Source organism: Castor canadensis, chromosome 2 (genome assembly GCF_047511655.1).
Source record: "Castor canadensis chromosome 2, mCasCan1.hap1v2, whole genome shotgun sequence".
NCBI classification, from domain to species: Eukaryota; Metazoa; Chordata; class Mammalia; order Rodentia; family Castoridae; genus Castor; species Castor canadensis.
Genome location: NC_133387.1, coordinates 191,154,988 through 191,171,808, shown reverse-complemented (window position 1 = coordinate 191,171,808; position 16,821 = coordinate 191,154,988). Strand labels below are relative to the sequence as shown.

Below are 16,821 nucleotides of genomic sequence, written 5' to 3'. Positions count from 1 at the left end.
GGGTCTTCTGAATTGGAAATGGGAGCTCTGTGCTGTTCCCCAGAGGAAGAGATGGTAGAGGGCAAATACATTTCACTGATATCAAAATAGAGCTTGCAAATTTCATCACTAAAGATGTTAGGAACGTTTTGGATGCTGTTTATTTAATATGATCTCTGGGATATTTTCCCATATTCCACAATAGGGCAGTGAACAGAATAATAGATTTTTCTTTTACATAATGCACAACTGTTTAAAACTATGTTATTGCTGGGAAAAACGAGACTTTGATCCACTAACAACTACAAGAAGAGATGGATTTTAGTTTAAAAATGGATTGGATTCAACACAGATGTGTAAAACAAATGCTAGCATATTTACATCTTACCTTGTTTTAGAAAACAGCCTGGATGAGCTCTCACCGTCATTTGAGAAGCTGATACTGTCTTCCCATTATTATCTAGTTATAGATATGCAGCTTCTACTACCTGTAATGATCAATTCTCATGGCAGAATCATGCATTGTTTATTCAAGTGACGGGGAAATGACAATCATCCCTTTTTCTTGTGACTAATGCCAGTTAAGACTAATTCTTTTTGTCGAAGTTGAGAATTAAGCATTGGAAAAGAAGCCCTTCATGATTTTCCACAGGACTAGAAAATATGAGCAGACAAAGCCAAATAGGACACTTTGTATTCGTGACTATAAATAGGAAGTGGGATGGCAGATTAGAGGTAATCATTAGACCCACAGACCTGCCTGTGAAGGTTCTGAATATCAGCTCAATGAGCAGAGCAGACTTAAGCACAAACATTTCCATGCAGATGAGGAAATGTGAGGATTTTTCTTGATATTGTATGAGTATGCCATTCTATTATGTGCCCCCTGAGGAAAAATGAAAGAAAAAAAGATTTCCTTACAGAGACCTAAATTTAGCATTTTAAAAGGTACTTTACATACTTTATTCCCATAGGAGATAAGGATTATTACTGATACTTGACTGAAGAGAAAACTGAAGTTGTAAGTGATAAAGAAATTTGTGCATAGCATGGGGGGACGGGGGAGGATTAAGGAGAGTGGGGGAGGAGGTGAATCTAAGTATGATATATTTGGTACATTGTAAGAACTTTAGTAAATGCCACAATGTATCCTTACCCAGCAAAACAAGAATAAAAAAACAAAACTGAGTTGCCACTGTCAGAGCCAAAAAAAAAAAAAAGAAGAAGAAGAAGAATTGAGACACAAGCACAAATCTGAATAGTTTTAGAATTCAGTTTCTCTCCTCTATATAACCGGATTCTGCACAATGAGACCTTTGTGGAAGTCTTTCTGGATGTAGTTGCTTTGTAGTTTGAAGCTATCCTAAATTGAAAATGCATTTAATACACTAAACTACAGAACACTATAGCTTAGCTAGCCTAGTGAACATGCTTATAGCATTTACTTTACAGCTGGGCAAAATCATCTAACAAAAAGCCCATTTTATAATAAAGTATTGAATATGTGGCAACACAAACACTGTCGCATATCACTTGTCTGTCTGTCCTCATAATTATGTGGCTGACTGGGGCTGTGGTTCACTGCCACTGCTCTCTATTGTGAGAGAGAATCACACTACGTATCACTGACCCAGGATGAGACTAAAATTCAAAACCTGAAGTCAACAGTTTTCATATAGTCACAAGTTGAACTACTAAGTTGGAGATAGTATGTATAAGAAAAACAAGCCCTCGTTTGCTTATCCAGTGTCAATTTGACTTTTCATGACATGTAGTTAGTCTTCCTGATGGAAGAGGATGGTCTTATAGTCCACTGAACACATCATACTTCAAGTTTCATAGCAGATCATCACAAATAAGATGACAGGATCACCCCCAAATAAGCCATGAAATATGTGACCTTATAACTCTTTTTCGAATTGTTCCTATACAGAATTCCCTCTCATTCATTTCCACTTATGTGAATTCTGTCTTTCATTAACTTCTATCTCCTTTCTGAGAGATTCTATTATCTCAGCCCAATCGCTTTTCTTCCTGTTCTGAACCTGATGATATTTACAGCATAAAGTCAGAAACATTTGTTTCATGTTTGAGGAAAGCAACCTTCTAGTTATTTCCTTGCTTGACTTCTGTGCTGTTATGTATGCAACATATCCATTTATTTGATGGTAAATACTGGAGGGAAAATGCTGTGCTGGTAATTCTTGTGTTTTCACTGTCTGTGTGCTATTTTCTAGGCACAATTATTGATAAATACATCTTGACAATAACAGCAATGACACCATTGTTGGGGTATAGTGGGGGTGATTTGATAGGATCCTTGATCACGAGTTCCAGTGGGCAGGCTAGACTACGTGGGTTTACCAAGGCAGCCATAGCCTGAGAGAGAAAGAAGAGCAGAAACTACCAGATATGTGACTTAACATTGGTGAACCTCATCTTCTTTTCTGTAAAATGAAGAATGCCACTGTGAAGATTTAAAAATGTTGATGAGCTATGTTGATAGGGTTGAAGCTGTAGCTAGGTGGTAGAGAGCTTACCTAGCGTGCATGTAGCCCTGAATTCAATCCCCAGAACTGTGATATTGATCACAACCCCCCATGCCTGTGACACTAATGTCACAGTGATGTTAATAGGTATTAACATTATTAGAATTCAACTTCAATTTTCCAATTTACTAAACAGCTCTTTTGGCAAACTTGAGAAAGGATTCAATTGCAAATATCCTTTGACAAAATGAATAAAAATTATTTTAAAATGATAATACATTGAAAATACATTGAATTAAAACATCCAGTTCTAATTCTAACTCTGTGACTAACTGGCTTTTTGACCTTGGGCAAATCACATTTTCCCTGGAACTCATTTTTCTGTTTGTAAAATAAGATAATGGGACTTGATTTATCTGTCAGGTAGAATTACTACAAAAAGCATGTGAAATAATCTATAAAAAAGTTCTTTACAAAACACAAAGCATTCCATTAATTTAAGGGTGGAGTAGGAAATATATAGAGTCAAGAATCATTAGATTTACATTTATTTATAGCTGGAAAAAATCTTGTCCAAATTTCAAACTCACATTGAATGATTTAACAAAACTCCAACACTTAAGAAAGTATTCAAAGACAAATGAGCTAGACTTTAATTAAATGGAACTGAGATGAAATTAAAAAACTCATTTCCCTTGAATGGAATGCAAATGCATTTAAATGCACAAAATGGTAGTACTATTTCATTTCTTAAGGAATATGTGTGAAAAACATTAACCACATTTCGAAATACTGCCAAGCTGTCATACCTATGGTGCTAGACTGCAGGAGACGGAGGGTAATGAGTATCTGATATTGGATGTGGTATAGTCTGCTGAGTTCTCAAATTTGTGCTCTGTTAAAGAAGTGCAGAGTTAGGGTCAACGAATAAAAACTTTCTATCAGTACTGCTTATCACCTTATTTCCAATAATACGTGGAGATATGATTGTGCATTTTTTTATCAGGAGTAAGTTCACAGGGCTGTGAAAATGAAAAGAAAATCACAAAACAAGAGTTGTCAAAAGGCACATGGCATTAATTGTGTTTGGCCTCTTTTCTTTTTTTTTTTCTTTTATTATTCATATGTGCATACAAGGCTTGGTTCATTTCTCCCCCCTGCCCCCACCCCCTCCCTTACCACCCACTCCGCCCCCTCCCTCTCACCCCCCCCAATACCCAGCAGAAACTATTTTGCCCTTATTTCTAATTTTGTTGTAGAGAGAGTATAAACAATAATAGGAAGGAACAAGGGTTTTTGCTGGTTGAGATAAGGATAGCTATACAGGGCATTGACTCACACTGATTTCCTGTGCGTGGGTGTTACCTTCTAGGTTAATTCTTTTTGATCTCACCTTTTCTCTAGTACCTGTTCCGCTTTTCCTATTCCTCTTTTCTACTTGAGTCAGCAGAGGTCTCTGGTGGAGCGTCTTCACAATGATGGGAATCTACACCAACTCCAGTGCATCCAACATTTCCTGTCTGAGATGATTCCACCTTCTTGGTGAATTTTCCCTCATTCCCCCATCTGGAAAAGGATTTATTACTCTTCAGAGCTACTGCAGCAGGTCTCATCTGTACTAACCTTGTGAGTATTTCTCTCTGTTCTGTAGTAAAGTATTTGCATACATGACCAATTGCCTGTGGAAGATTGTGAACCCTTGAAGGGTGTTTCTGCACCCCTACTCCAAGGGCTTCTGGGCCAATGCTTTTAACAAAGACAACAAATACAGTTGCCTATGGATCCATTATGTCCTCCAAGTCTCTAGATGATCTCTAGAGATTAGCAAACATCTAACTCTAAGGATTAGCAAAAAATCTCTAACCTCTGGCTATGAGTCTGAGGTTTATTGGCTCCATGGGGATCTTAGAGTGATCTTTCATGAATCCTAGTTTATCCTACCTATCGTATGTTTTTCTATCTATCTATTTTGATTGGTCTCCTGGCTTTCATGAGATTTCAAAAGAGTAGAGAGTCATTGCACTCTTCTTGTCCACATATGGTAGACCCTTTATCTGGTAGCGCTGGACTATGGCTGCACAGTGGACAACTTTTAAAATCACTTTAATGCCTGGAAGTGAGGGGGAGGGGGAAGAAGATGGGGGAGGGGGAGGGGAGAAGGTGGGGGAGGGGGCGGGGGGGAGAAATGACCCAAACAATGTAGGCACATGTGAATAAATGAATAATTTTTTTTAAAATCACTTTAATGTAATCCTACCTACTTGGGAGGTGGAGATCAGGAAGATCGCAGTTTGAGGCCAGCCTGTGCAAAAAATTAGACCCCATCTTAACAAATAAAAGCTGGACATGGTGATGCATGCCTGCTTTCAGCTATGTGGGAGTAAATAGAGGGTCACTGTCTAGGCAGGCCTATGCAAAAACACAAACCCTATTTGAAAAGTACCTGAAGCCAAACAAGGACTGGTGGTGTGGTTTAAATGGTAGAGCACCTTCCTGGCAAACACAAGGCCCTGAGTTCAAACCCCAGAACTGCCAAGAAAGCAAAACAATATGAAAAATGCCTTAGCAATTATAATTGGTTTAGAGTGGAACCTAAACATGAGTACTTTTAAATATTCTCTAGAAGACTATAATGTGTTGATGCTCTTTGATCTCAGAACCTTTTAGTTATTGAACACTGGGGTTCTTGAAGACTGAACCACTGCCTTGACCTCCAGTCTTTGGAAGTCCTGACCGTTACTACAAGGATTAATTGTCTAGGTCATGCTATTAATTTAGACCTGAATTTGAAATCTTTGTGCCACAAACTCTAACTGTAAAACTCTTTCCCGGGTCATTTAAAGTTTCTGTCACTACTCTCCCTCTTATCTTTTCTTTCTGATAGGGAGCAATATGGTTTCTTCATATTGACTGTGAACTGGGGAGGGAGAGGCAATGCATTAAGGGTGGTGCTCTGCATATGTGTCCATATATTAGTACAAAATAACCTTGAAACACATAGCTCTGGCCACAATTAGACACTCCCTGCAGATAACTTGTGTCAACGCAGGCATGAGCAGCTTCCTGTCCATTAGGTTTGATTTCTGTGACTCACTAGCATGCTCAAAACTTGATTTCCTTCCCCCATTTTCCCAATGCTAAGAATTGACAGCTTTTGGAACAGAAACAGATTTCTGAGATGCTGTCAGATAGATATCTTCTGGGGCTATTTCATGACTACTTGTTTATCTCAATTTTCCATTTCCTATAATTAGGCAGCACACACCCATCTGATTCTTGGAGAGATAATTATTCACTGTGTGGATCACGCAGTCTCTTTGCCTCTCTGCCTTCCCGAAGTAACCTCTTTGGACATTTCACTCTCTATTAGCAATTCTGCTAAAGTGTGAGGTATAGGAGAAGCAGAAAAGAAATTCAAATTTCCATGTGCTTCTTTCTCACATTTTGTTCATGGTCAGGTAGGTGAGGAGGTCAGCTTCCACGGTTCAAGCTTGTCTTACAATTGCCCGTGGATGTATACACCATCCTAACTTAAAACATACAGACATTTTTAAAAAGTAATTGCACTTCATAAATTTGCTTTTTAAGCTACTTTTCTCCTTCCTTTACTGTAAGTGGCAAGTGATTTTAGCTTCTAGTTTTACTTCCCCTAAATGACTCTTCTAATGTTAAAGCCCAGTGGAATGGGTAATCATGAACAAACAGCCTGACAGGGACAAGGGCAAACCAGTAAAAGTGATAACCTGATTCACTGGGAGCACAAGCTATACCAATATGTCATATATGACATATACAGAGCTTGGAGACAAAAACAGTATTTGGAAGAATAAAGCCCATTTATGAATTATGCTGGCCTTCCCATCAGTCTTTCTCCTGAGAACGTTAATTTGCATTGCTTAAGCTTTGTAGAAGTACCATAGCATAGCAATTTAAGATGTGAGTTTCAGAGTTAGAGATTCAAGGGCTCATATGCCAATTCTGCCATTTACCAGCTGTGTGATCTTGATAATTTTAAGTTTCTATAGGCCTGGTATAATTAAGGGACTAGTATTTATGAGCTTCTATTACTATTCTTCTTATATCAACCAACAAAGATAGTATTTCTTAAGCACCTAGCATACATTAGGCACTGAGTTAGCTAATGGGCTTAGCTCCTGAACTCTGAAGGCAGTCTAACAAAGTGAAAAGATAAAGTTTTCATGGTAGAGAGACTGATTTTAGTCTCAGCCCTACAGATTTCACATTAATGACGTGGAAGAAGTTACTTTAAACCTCAATTTTCTCATTTAAAAATGAAAGCTATAACATCTACCTAACAATTCCATAAGAATCAAATGATGATAACATATGCTACATAGTTAACAAAATATCTACTGTCCTGGGCCCACGACATAATGACGATCATTCCACTCTTCCTTCTGCAATCTTCTAACCACTGAGTGAATAAGCTGATGTGGAAAGTAACAGGGTACACTGTGACCCAGAATAAGCATTGAGTAAGGACACAAAGTAAGGCTGAATGTACATGCATGGCCACATGGAGAAATTAGAGTGGAAACAGCCAGCAATGAGACTAGCATTGAAACTGATTCTTTAGATGGTAAAGGTCAAGATGTGCTCACTCTTACTGGGTGAGGCTATTTTAAATAACGTCTTACAGGAAAGCATATGGGGAAAACTATTTTCTGAGGACTTCTTGTTTCTAAAGACCTTATAAAGATCTGGGAGTTAATCATTGCATGAATATATCTGTGATTTCCTGGCATGATTACAAAATAGTTAATGTTCAAGAAGTATAATTATCAAGTATTGACCGCTTCTCTGGCTACTTTTTAAATTTAGTACTGAACACTGGAAAGATGTCTAATGGAAGAGAAGATGGCTAATTTTGCTGCTTTAAATCTAACCATCAGAAAATTAATAGTCTATTAAGTTAGCCTTTTTGATAAAAGTGTATATCTTATTTAATTAGTGATTGTTATCTTCATTATCTTTTTTTTTTTTGCTTTGAAATAGCATTGATTGAGAACTGAACTGACCAAGAAATCCTATATTTGTATTTACTCTTCTAAAGATAAAATTTTAAAGCCAGTATCTCCTTTTGATGGGCTGTCTCTAACAAGAACAGTTAAATAAACAAATCATTAGGCTGAGAACAGACATGCCACCACAGGTCCAATTGCCTAATTTAACTGACCACTTATGAATGTTAGTCATGACATATGACATCCACTTCCCCCAAAGCAAAATGCCTGCACTGTTTTGTAAATTATTGTAAAGAGTGGCAGCTTACAAATGTGCCAGACCCAGAAAAAGAAAGAAAAGTTATAACATGTCACTGGTGCTTGTTTTCTAAGATCTGTTCTCTTTCCTTTGTCAATAATAACTTATTTCTGTTGGCTTATACAAATAACATGTTGTTGTAATCACTATCTGCCCTGTACGAATATGCTTTTAGAGACATGATGCTGTAATCTCAGATACTTAAACCTCCAATTTTTCTTCAGTTAAATAACAGCTTTCATTTGTAGCATTTATGTTGATTTCATTCCAACCTATTTTCTTAAGGAAGTAGAAGATGGGCCCTTGGAGTCCTTAATATCCCCTTTGCAGTTAGGAATTATTTTCTAACACTATACTCAGGAAGAGTGTTTTTCCAAAGGACAAAGCATTAATTCCCACTACTTGCCTTCTGGGAGCTTACCTAAGTTGTGAATGCCCTTGCCGGATCGACTTTGGAAAGGGAACCATGTTCCCTATACCCAACAGATGTGTTTGACATATAAGAGAGAAGGTGGTATCTTCCAAGGGCTTTGGAAATACTGTTTTCCAAACCTCGGTTAATAGGTACAACAGAGGTGAGAAAAATTTTAGTTTTTTCTTAGAGAAATTGCCTAAATGAGACAGGTTTAAAAAATAGGAGGCAGTTGCTTCCTTGTGACTGCTTTGCTAGAAAAAACATTAGCCTTGGCAAAGTGTTCTAATTTCCCTTTTGTCATGGAAGCAGCACTGAGGATTATGTAATGTCTGTGTTTGGAAAAGAAAGGCTATCAGAGTCTGTCCTCTTAGCGTGGATATTCTACAAGACATATCCATGTCCTAGCATGAGCTACAGCTAACTCAGGATGTATGTTAAACATACCAACAGGTGTGAATAGTTGATAGGATTACGTGAGTATGGATTTTATGCTTACTCCAAAAATAAGGGGGATATAATAATAGCTAACACTTATTAAATCGTTTTCTGTGTGCCAGTTTCTGGCTAAGTCATTCACACATGTAATTAACTTAATACTTCCAGCTACACCAGGAGGAAAGAGTAGCTCCTCTTTTTTGAAGGAGAGAAAACTCAGTGATTCACATAACTTACAGAGGGCCCTACAGTTTAATTAGTACTGTAGCCAAGAATTGAACTCAATCCCCTATTCTCAGGCCTGCCTCCCCAAGCAGACTAAACTGCCAGATCCATGTTTGGTAGTTGCTAGCTAAGACATCTGTTTTGATTCTCCAACTATTTTGAGACCTAGACCCATAAATTATCAACTTCCATTATAGGAGTTGCCTTCTCTTCAACTCCTACCATTTCAATTCTACCTCTTCTTCCTTAAAAAGTTCTGATCTTCACCCTGTCCTTACTTTGCTTACTGTTTTTTATCTTTTTTTTTGGTCAGATTTCTTAAAAGATCATTCTATACGTCTTCATATATATCTATCTTTCATTTGCTCCTGAATCTACCTTTCTCTGTCTTTCATGCTCTACCAAGTCACTGAATCTGCTCTCACTAAAGTAGCTAGACCACTTAGTTGTCAAATGCAGGCAGCACTTTTCATCTTGATGGCTTCTCAGCCCCTGCCTCTTCTGCCTTCTCTCTCAGAACCATATTGTTTCTCTTTTTCCACGTCCTCCTTTGCCTCCTTGGTCAGTCCTCTTCTTCCACTCTCCCTTTAAATGTTATTTCTGTGTGTCTTTGAACATATACTTGTGATTTGGGGGTTATCTTATTTATTGTCACAGCTTCAATTACTATCTAACACCTGACTTTGAATCCTATAACACTACCCTGACCACTTTTCATTCATTCATTTATTCACGTTAAATAAAAATACTGAGAAAACAAATACACTTTTATAAGGTACTGTGCTTGAGGCTGTGCCCTCAAAAATTTGGGGGCTCACAAGGGAGATGTATTCATAGGCAAACACAAAACAGAAAATGCCCTGAAAGAAACATGAGAAAATGTACCCAGGAGGAATCCCTAAGTTAGGATGTGGAGACAGAAATGATTATAAGTGAAATTTCTAAAAGCAGTGATCACTGTTCTCAATCCCGAAGGAGCAGGGATATGGAAAGGTGGGAGAGTGAGTAAAGGGGAGGTGACAAGCACTCCAGGAGAGGACCGTGTGAAAAGGCGTGGGGGTAAGAAACAGCTGAAGTGTTTGCAGAGTCACATAGCTTGTATTTGCTAGTAATAGCTGAGTAAGATAAGGGCCAGAGATAAAGGTATGAGAAGTGGCAACAGTCAGATCATGGAGTGTCTTTCATGCTTTGTCATAGTTCTGGACCATATCTTATAAATTATAGATTTGAAATATTGAATAGCCATTGTCAAATGGCATATGACATACCTGTGAACTTCTGCTTTGTATTTCTAAGTGCCTATGTGGCTTTCATTTGCACATCAGTTACCTCAAACTCAACATACCCTGTATATTATTTCCCAAACCATATGTCCTGCCCAGATCTCTTTCTCTCTCTTAAAATTCATATTTAAAATATATCCAGGTATCTGGTAGACAACACTACTTAGGTATTCAAAGACATCTCAAACTTACCTCTAATTATATATTCCTTATCTCTGTTGCAACTTCATTGTCCACCTGTTCCTCCAAACTAGAAACCTCGGAGTTATCCACACTACTCCCTTCACTCAAACCCTGTATCAATCTTCCTCATATTTTTCTATCGAACATTTCCAGATGGCATAGGGAAACACATCACCTTGTGTGATGGCATTTACGTACCAAAACTACAAACTTCCTTTACTTCATTTAACTTTTCTTAGAAAATCAAGCAAAGCTTGGATTTAATTCAAACTGTCTCTTTTCTTTAAATATTATATCACTTATCTAGTGCTATATGACAAACAGAAACACCTCAGTAGCATACAGCAAAAAAATAGATTATTCATTTGTGGGTCAATTGGGCTCAGATGGATGACTGATGATTTAGCTGGACTCTCCCTCACACATCAGACCAATGTGGTCTGGGCTTGACTGAAGAGCCTCAGGTGGAATCTACATTTCTTATATCTTCCTCCTGGGGACAAGTGAGGAAGCAGAATAATAACTGGGATGTAAGGAAACATGCCCAATCATGCAAGTAGTTCTCAAGCCTTTGTTCATATCCTGTCCACTAACATTTCAGCCAAGTCCAAAGTCAAGGGCAAGGACAAATATTGTACTTTATAGTGAGATCATTGCAAAATCACTGCCAAAGGGCATCACTACAGGGATTGTAAAGAATTAGAGCCATTAATGCAATTCTTCACAGATATAAAAATGTTTCTAAGTGATATAGGCAAATTAATACATGTTTTCCTGCATAGCTGAATGCAAGTTGAGGGCCCTGAATACAGGTCATATTTATTTTATCTGCTTCCTCATCTACAAACTGTGCCTAATAATCAATCACATTTTTCAGAGGAGTAAATTGCTTATCCATAGCAATCATTTGATAAATGTTAACTATTCTCAACATTATTATTTCTGGGATTAGGCTAAATATGTGCCCTATAATGCCTCCCTTAGCCTTTCTTTAACTATGACTAACATATATCCTAGGAGTTGGCCATGGCTTTGAAACAAATCTGATGAGCTTTCCTGATTATGCTGTATTTATGCTTCCTTGCACATCATAACATATGCCAATTTAAGAAGCTACTGAAAACAAGATGATAGGAATTTTTATACCAGAATAATGGAAGAAGTGGAGATTATTACATCTTCCCCACTCCTCCCCCTTATGCCTGCCTTTTCAGAAACCTGCAAGTTCAGAAGCTCTTGCAGCTGAATTTCCCCTGAAGTTAAATGAACCAGCATGCCTGTCTTTCCCTCCTTGATGAATGGATTGCCACTTCCAAATAAATTCTTTCCTACCCACATTACACTTATTAACTGGAAATAAAAAGTAATTTGGACATAAATTCATTATAAATAGATCAATATTTCTCCCTGTTCCCTGCTACAATTCCGTTATACAGCACTGAAGCACATTTAATGTGTTTAGCACCTAGACCTTCAGTGGTTATGTTCTGTAAATCAATGCTTCATGATATAATTCCAGCTAATCCCATAATTGAGTCTAATTAAGAAGAGCTTCAGACAATTATTATGGAATTATTGAAAGCAGTGATTGAAGAGATTTGTTCATTTATCCCTGTTCCTCCTGCTGGCTAGGGTTCCCTGTAGCTTTTCTTTCTAGTGATATGTCTGATCTTGTTTTGAGACTTGTAAGAATTAGTCTGTCTGATATTTTTCTTTGAAACTCCACTTAGAAATATAATAGGTTTCACCAGATATTTGCACATAGTATTTATTTCCAGTGGCATGGCCTCTCATCATTGCTTTTAGATAGGTGTGTCATTTAGGGATTTACAGGGCAATCTGGACTACTATCCATTCCCCAGAGAGGAAATGTACAGTGATTCAATAAAAATAAGTGTATTGGCTAACTTAAAAGCACCACCAAATCCAAGTGCTCACACAGGATATTGTTTCTCCTTTTCTTGGCTCTTTCTTTGATCAGTTTCTTCTTTGGCAGGCTGTTCCTCAGTGATGGCAAAAGTGAATCTTGAAAGCTCTAACCTTCCACAAGAAACCTACTGCCTCCCAATGTCTATATCAACTCCTACAAGGAGGCTGGCTGGTTTTAGATTATGTGTCCAGCCTGTGACCGATCCTTCCTATCTTGGATGGATGCATGCAGCTCAGCCTAGGACATATGTCTGCCATTGTTAGGTTAGGTAAGGCTCTTTGGTAAATAGCTCCATAGAAACCATAAGGGTTATTTCCCATCAGGAACGGATTTATGGACAAACAGATTTAGACATTTTCCACATTTTAAAATCTTGTTCTAAGTTCACTGTAGTTTCTTCCTTCTCATTTCCTTAGGAGTGAAAACTGTGAGGGAGCCCTTCCTGTTATTCAGGCTGTCTATAGAACACAATAGAGACTGTTTCTTTTGGTGAATTCTGAACAATTCTGAAGCAAGCGAATAAAGAACACCTTGACATTTCAAGCATCCAAATGAGCCTGATTTGTTAAAGATGTGAAAGAGTATATGTGAAAGAGAGAAGGGGAAAGATAAGGGAAATGAAGGTATTCTATATTCCCTGCTAATTCTGAGAACCTACAAACAATTTTCTTGGTATGAGATAATGGTTCCTTGGAACCACCTAAAATATAGAATATCTACCAATTCTAAATTATAATTCTCTCATGAATTCACCTTCCTCCTGAGAGCTATTTGAGTTGACTCTGACTTCTATTGGCAGAAAGTTGGTCCTTGTGGGTAGAGGAAGACCATTGGTTGGTGCAATGAATGTAACTCCAGGCAGCCCATGATGGACTATTGTGGAAGAGTCACTTTAAGGGATCTTTGAATATTTTCTCCACCTGGGATCTAGTTAAAGAAAAGCTGTATCTTAACACCATGATAACCATCTGTTTGTATATTCTTTCTTGGCAGGAGAAAGAATTCTTAGGATATACTCTTATCTTCCTTTTCCCTCCTTGGCAGAGCCACTCAGTTTAGCACTAACATTAAAAGTTATTTCCTTGTCCTCTCTCTTGTCCCTTCCATGAATTGGCACCATAGTATAGGAAAAGAACAGTAAACTTCTTTTTGATTTGTAATTTTGAAAGAATTGTTCTTCCACAAGTGTTTCTAATATACATTGAAAGACATCTGATATGAAGTTAATAACAAATTGCAATGAATAAAACATCAGCCTATCCCTCTGTGAGTTTGTCTTATGCATCACTTTCAAAATGTGAGAAAAAGAAAGACGCTGAGGACTAACAGCTAGGAAAAAAAAAACCTTCCATATAATACCACAGTGTGCATTATTTTGAAAATAATGGCCAATCCTTAGATGTTGATGGAGATTATGTAAGACTGAACCTTGGAGATGGCCTTAAGGAATGAGACTTCTGCTAAGTTATTCACAATTTTAAAAAGCTTAGTAATACTTAGAACGATGTAGGTTAGGCCTATTAAAATTGATTTGACTCTGTCGTCCTTTGCTGTATTACAAAATTACCTTCAGATTTTAACCCATAAGTACTTAGCCCAAGAAACGAGATATTTCACTGTCAGATGATTTTGAACGTGCATCAGAGTAACTTCTTTGGAGTTGGTTGCATCACAACTTATTCAACAAAGTTCCTTTGAAAGTATCTTTAAGATCTTGGGTGATGGCACCATGATTACCACCACGCTCATCCCATTCCCCGCCCCCATACATGTACTTCTTGAGCCCCACATAGAATCCTATATACACAGATTCTTGGGGTTTGTTGACCAAACTGAGAGCCCTAAAAGAATACTTAGAGCACAAGTAGTATATGTTTCCCCCTCCAGGTTATCTCCTATGCTAGTTGGACTAGAGACATGTTTTACTTATTATGTACTAAGTCAATTTGTTTTTTCTTTTCTCTTTTGTTTTGGCGGTACTGGGGTTTGAACTCAGGGCCTTGTGCTTACTAGGCAGGCACACTATCACTTGAGCCACTCCACCATCTCTTAGTCTATTAGTTACTGAAATTATCCTAATACAGGATATGTCCCTTATTCTCCTTTTTATCTCTATATCTAAAATGCTTACAGAGCTAGCATTCTTGCCCAGGAAATAAATAGAAAATAAATAAAATTCACACTATTCATCCTGCAATGTTTTTTGAGATATTGGGGTTTGAACTCAGGGCTTGCTAGGCAGGTGCTTTACCACTTAAGCTATACTCCCAACCCCATAGTGCTGACTGTTTTCCAGATAAATTACACAAGGTGAAGATTTCTAAAATTGACAACAATTTAGACTTCACTTGATTCATATTGCTAGGGTCTCTACAAATAGATAAGATGAAACAATCTTGATCTTGGCAAGTGGAGAGGCCTCTGCTTTTCATGCTAGATGTATCCATGGTCAAGGTCATGACCACAGAAGACATTCCTTGTCTGTCCTCTAATGAGCTCTTACTTGATGAGGGTTGGGAAAGGGTTGAAGAACAGATGAAGCCATGCTACCGAGTGATAAGTATAGACTCTCCTATTAGAATGCCTTGCTCCTGATAAAATAAGAATGTAAGTGCAAGTCTGTCTTATCTATTATAGCTTTACCATTTAGCATCCTAAATGTGCCTGAATTCTCACAGTCATTACACTCCACTCCTTGAATGGAGGAAGGTCCTATAAAAATGTCCCTGAATAGGTCAGTCTCCCTTAAATCCATATTATTCTTTGGTGGAGTCTTTTGTATTCTGGGCTTATCTTTATTTTTTTTCTATAAACTTTATTTTCATCAAATATATGCATGTACTTAGCGTGAAGAGTAAAAACTTCCATAAGAATTATTATTTAGCACAAAATTAAACGTTAAAAATCCCATCCTCTGCACATACCTTTGCCTGTTTCTTATTCCTCAGAGCTAGCCAATTTAAATTTGTTTGATTGTTGAAACTAGTGTGTTTGTTATAACAATTCTTGATTTGGGGGACGTTTGGGTATTAACAATTATAGTCCTATGTATAGGATTTAGCTCCCTATCACCACTACCTCTTGTACTCCATTTTAAATGGTTGTATCATAATTATGAATAAACTTAGCATGTACTTAGCATGACAATGAAAACATCACTCACAGCTGAGTCCTGTAGCACACTAAAATTGCTTTTACTTTCTTGCATGTTATTTGTTTTCCTGGAGTTGAAAATTGTTTGTATTCTGTTTACTTGGTTTTCTATGCACTTACCCTTAATTCATCAGCAAATTCCCAGTTATCTGAAATCTTCTCTCAATATATACAGACACATCAGGCATCTCATCAATTTCATCATGTTGGAGACATTTTCTCAGAGCTTTCTGCCTCATTCTGAAATGTTCTCTGTATACTTTACAGAAGTCTTCTTGGGAGTGTCCCTTTACCATTCACCTGGAGATTCCTGTACCTTTATCTTGAGCTTGGTCTTATGAACCTTAGATCATTTCGTTCTTTCTCTTGGCTTATTCCCTTGTATTTGTGGAGCATATTTTCCAATAGCTTCCTCAACAAGAATGCTTGGGAGAATAGATATTTGAAGAACATGAATATATAAAAATTTCAATCCTTAAACTTAAGTCAATGAATTTCACGGTTACAAAATTCTATTTTGAAAATTAAATCTCTTCACAAACAAGAAAGGGATGGATCCATTCTGGTTCCTACGGTTGCTGTTGAAAAGTCCAAAGCCATGCTGAATTGTTGACCTCCAGCAGTGGACTGTTTTTAACTTCTAGCAGTCTTCAATATCTTCTTAAATTTCAAAATGCACATAGGGTCTATTTTCATCCATTGTGTTGAATATACAAGGGGATCGTTTAAAAATTCATGGCCCTGAAATTTTCTTCAATAATTCTTTTGCTTATTTCTTCCTTCTTTTCTTTATAAACTTTTTTTGGTATGACTTATACATGAAGGATCCTGAATTAACAGTGGGCTGCTCAGGTTCACCAAAATCCTGCCTAGTGACCAGTGTTCTAGGAATTGAATTGAGAAAAAAATGATAAACAGTTAGTATGAATTTTCACTCAATATCACCATTTTTGGTATGGTTCCCCACTCTTAGTTATGCCTGGGGTATCTCAATTGAGACACTCTCCTATACCCTTTCTAAGAAAACAAACCTTCAGACTTCTTTTAGAATGGGACAACAGTAACTGTCTGGTTTCATGGGCTGTTGAGAATGGAATGGGGTAAACCTGGAGATCTGATTGTTTCAATCATTTATAGTCTTACCTAAACTAATTATTGAAGAACCTACTGTCTCTAATTCTTATGCCTTATGTGATTTTGGTTTGTACCCTGACTTTCTCCACCCCTGAGTCATTTATACTCATTCTTCTGCTTTTGTTGCTGTGATATTTTCTTCCCTTTTGCTTGTGGGATTTTCCAATTTATAAAAAAATAAATCTTTTATTTTAGTGAGGAAACAACAAAGTGAATGTTGTCTAAAGTAAAAGTTTTAATGAACATCGATGAGAAAATCCTCAATAAAATAATAGCAAACTGAATTCAACAACACATCAGAAACCAACCAAG

The 16,821-nt window shown here is 37.3% G+C and overlaps 1 long non-coding RNA gene across 1 annotated transcript in view; it reads right to left on the bottom strand.

The window, feature by feature from the left end:
- The window catches only part of LOC141417967 (uncharacterized), a 35,303-nt gene extending 19,370 nt beyond the window's left edge, over positions 1 to 15,933 (bottom strand). Inside the window, exon 1 of the long non-coding RNA XR_012442577.1 lies at positions 15,496 to 15,933. This is a non-coding gene — a long non-coding RNA (uncharacterized lncRNA). The remainder of the gene's footprint in view (positions 1 to 15,495) is intronic.
- Positions 15,934 to 16,821: the final 888 nt, after the last annotated feature.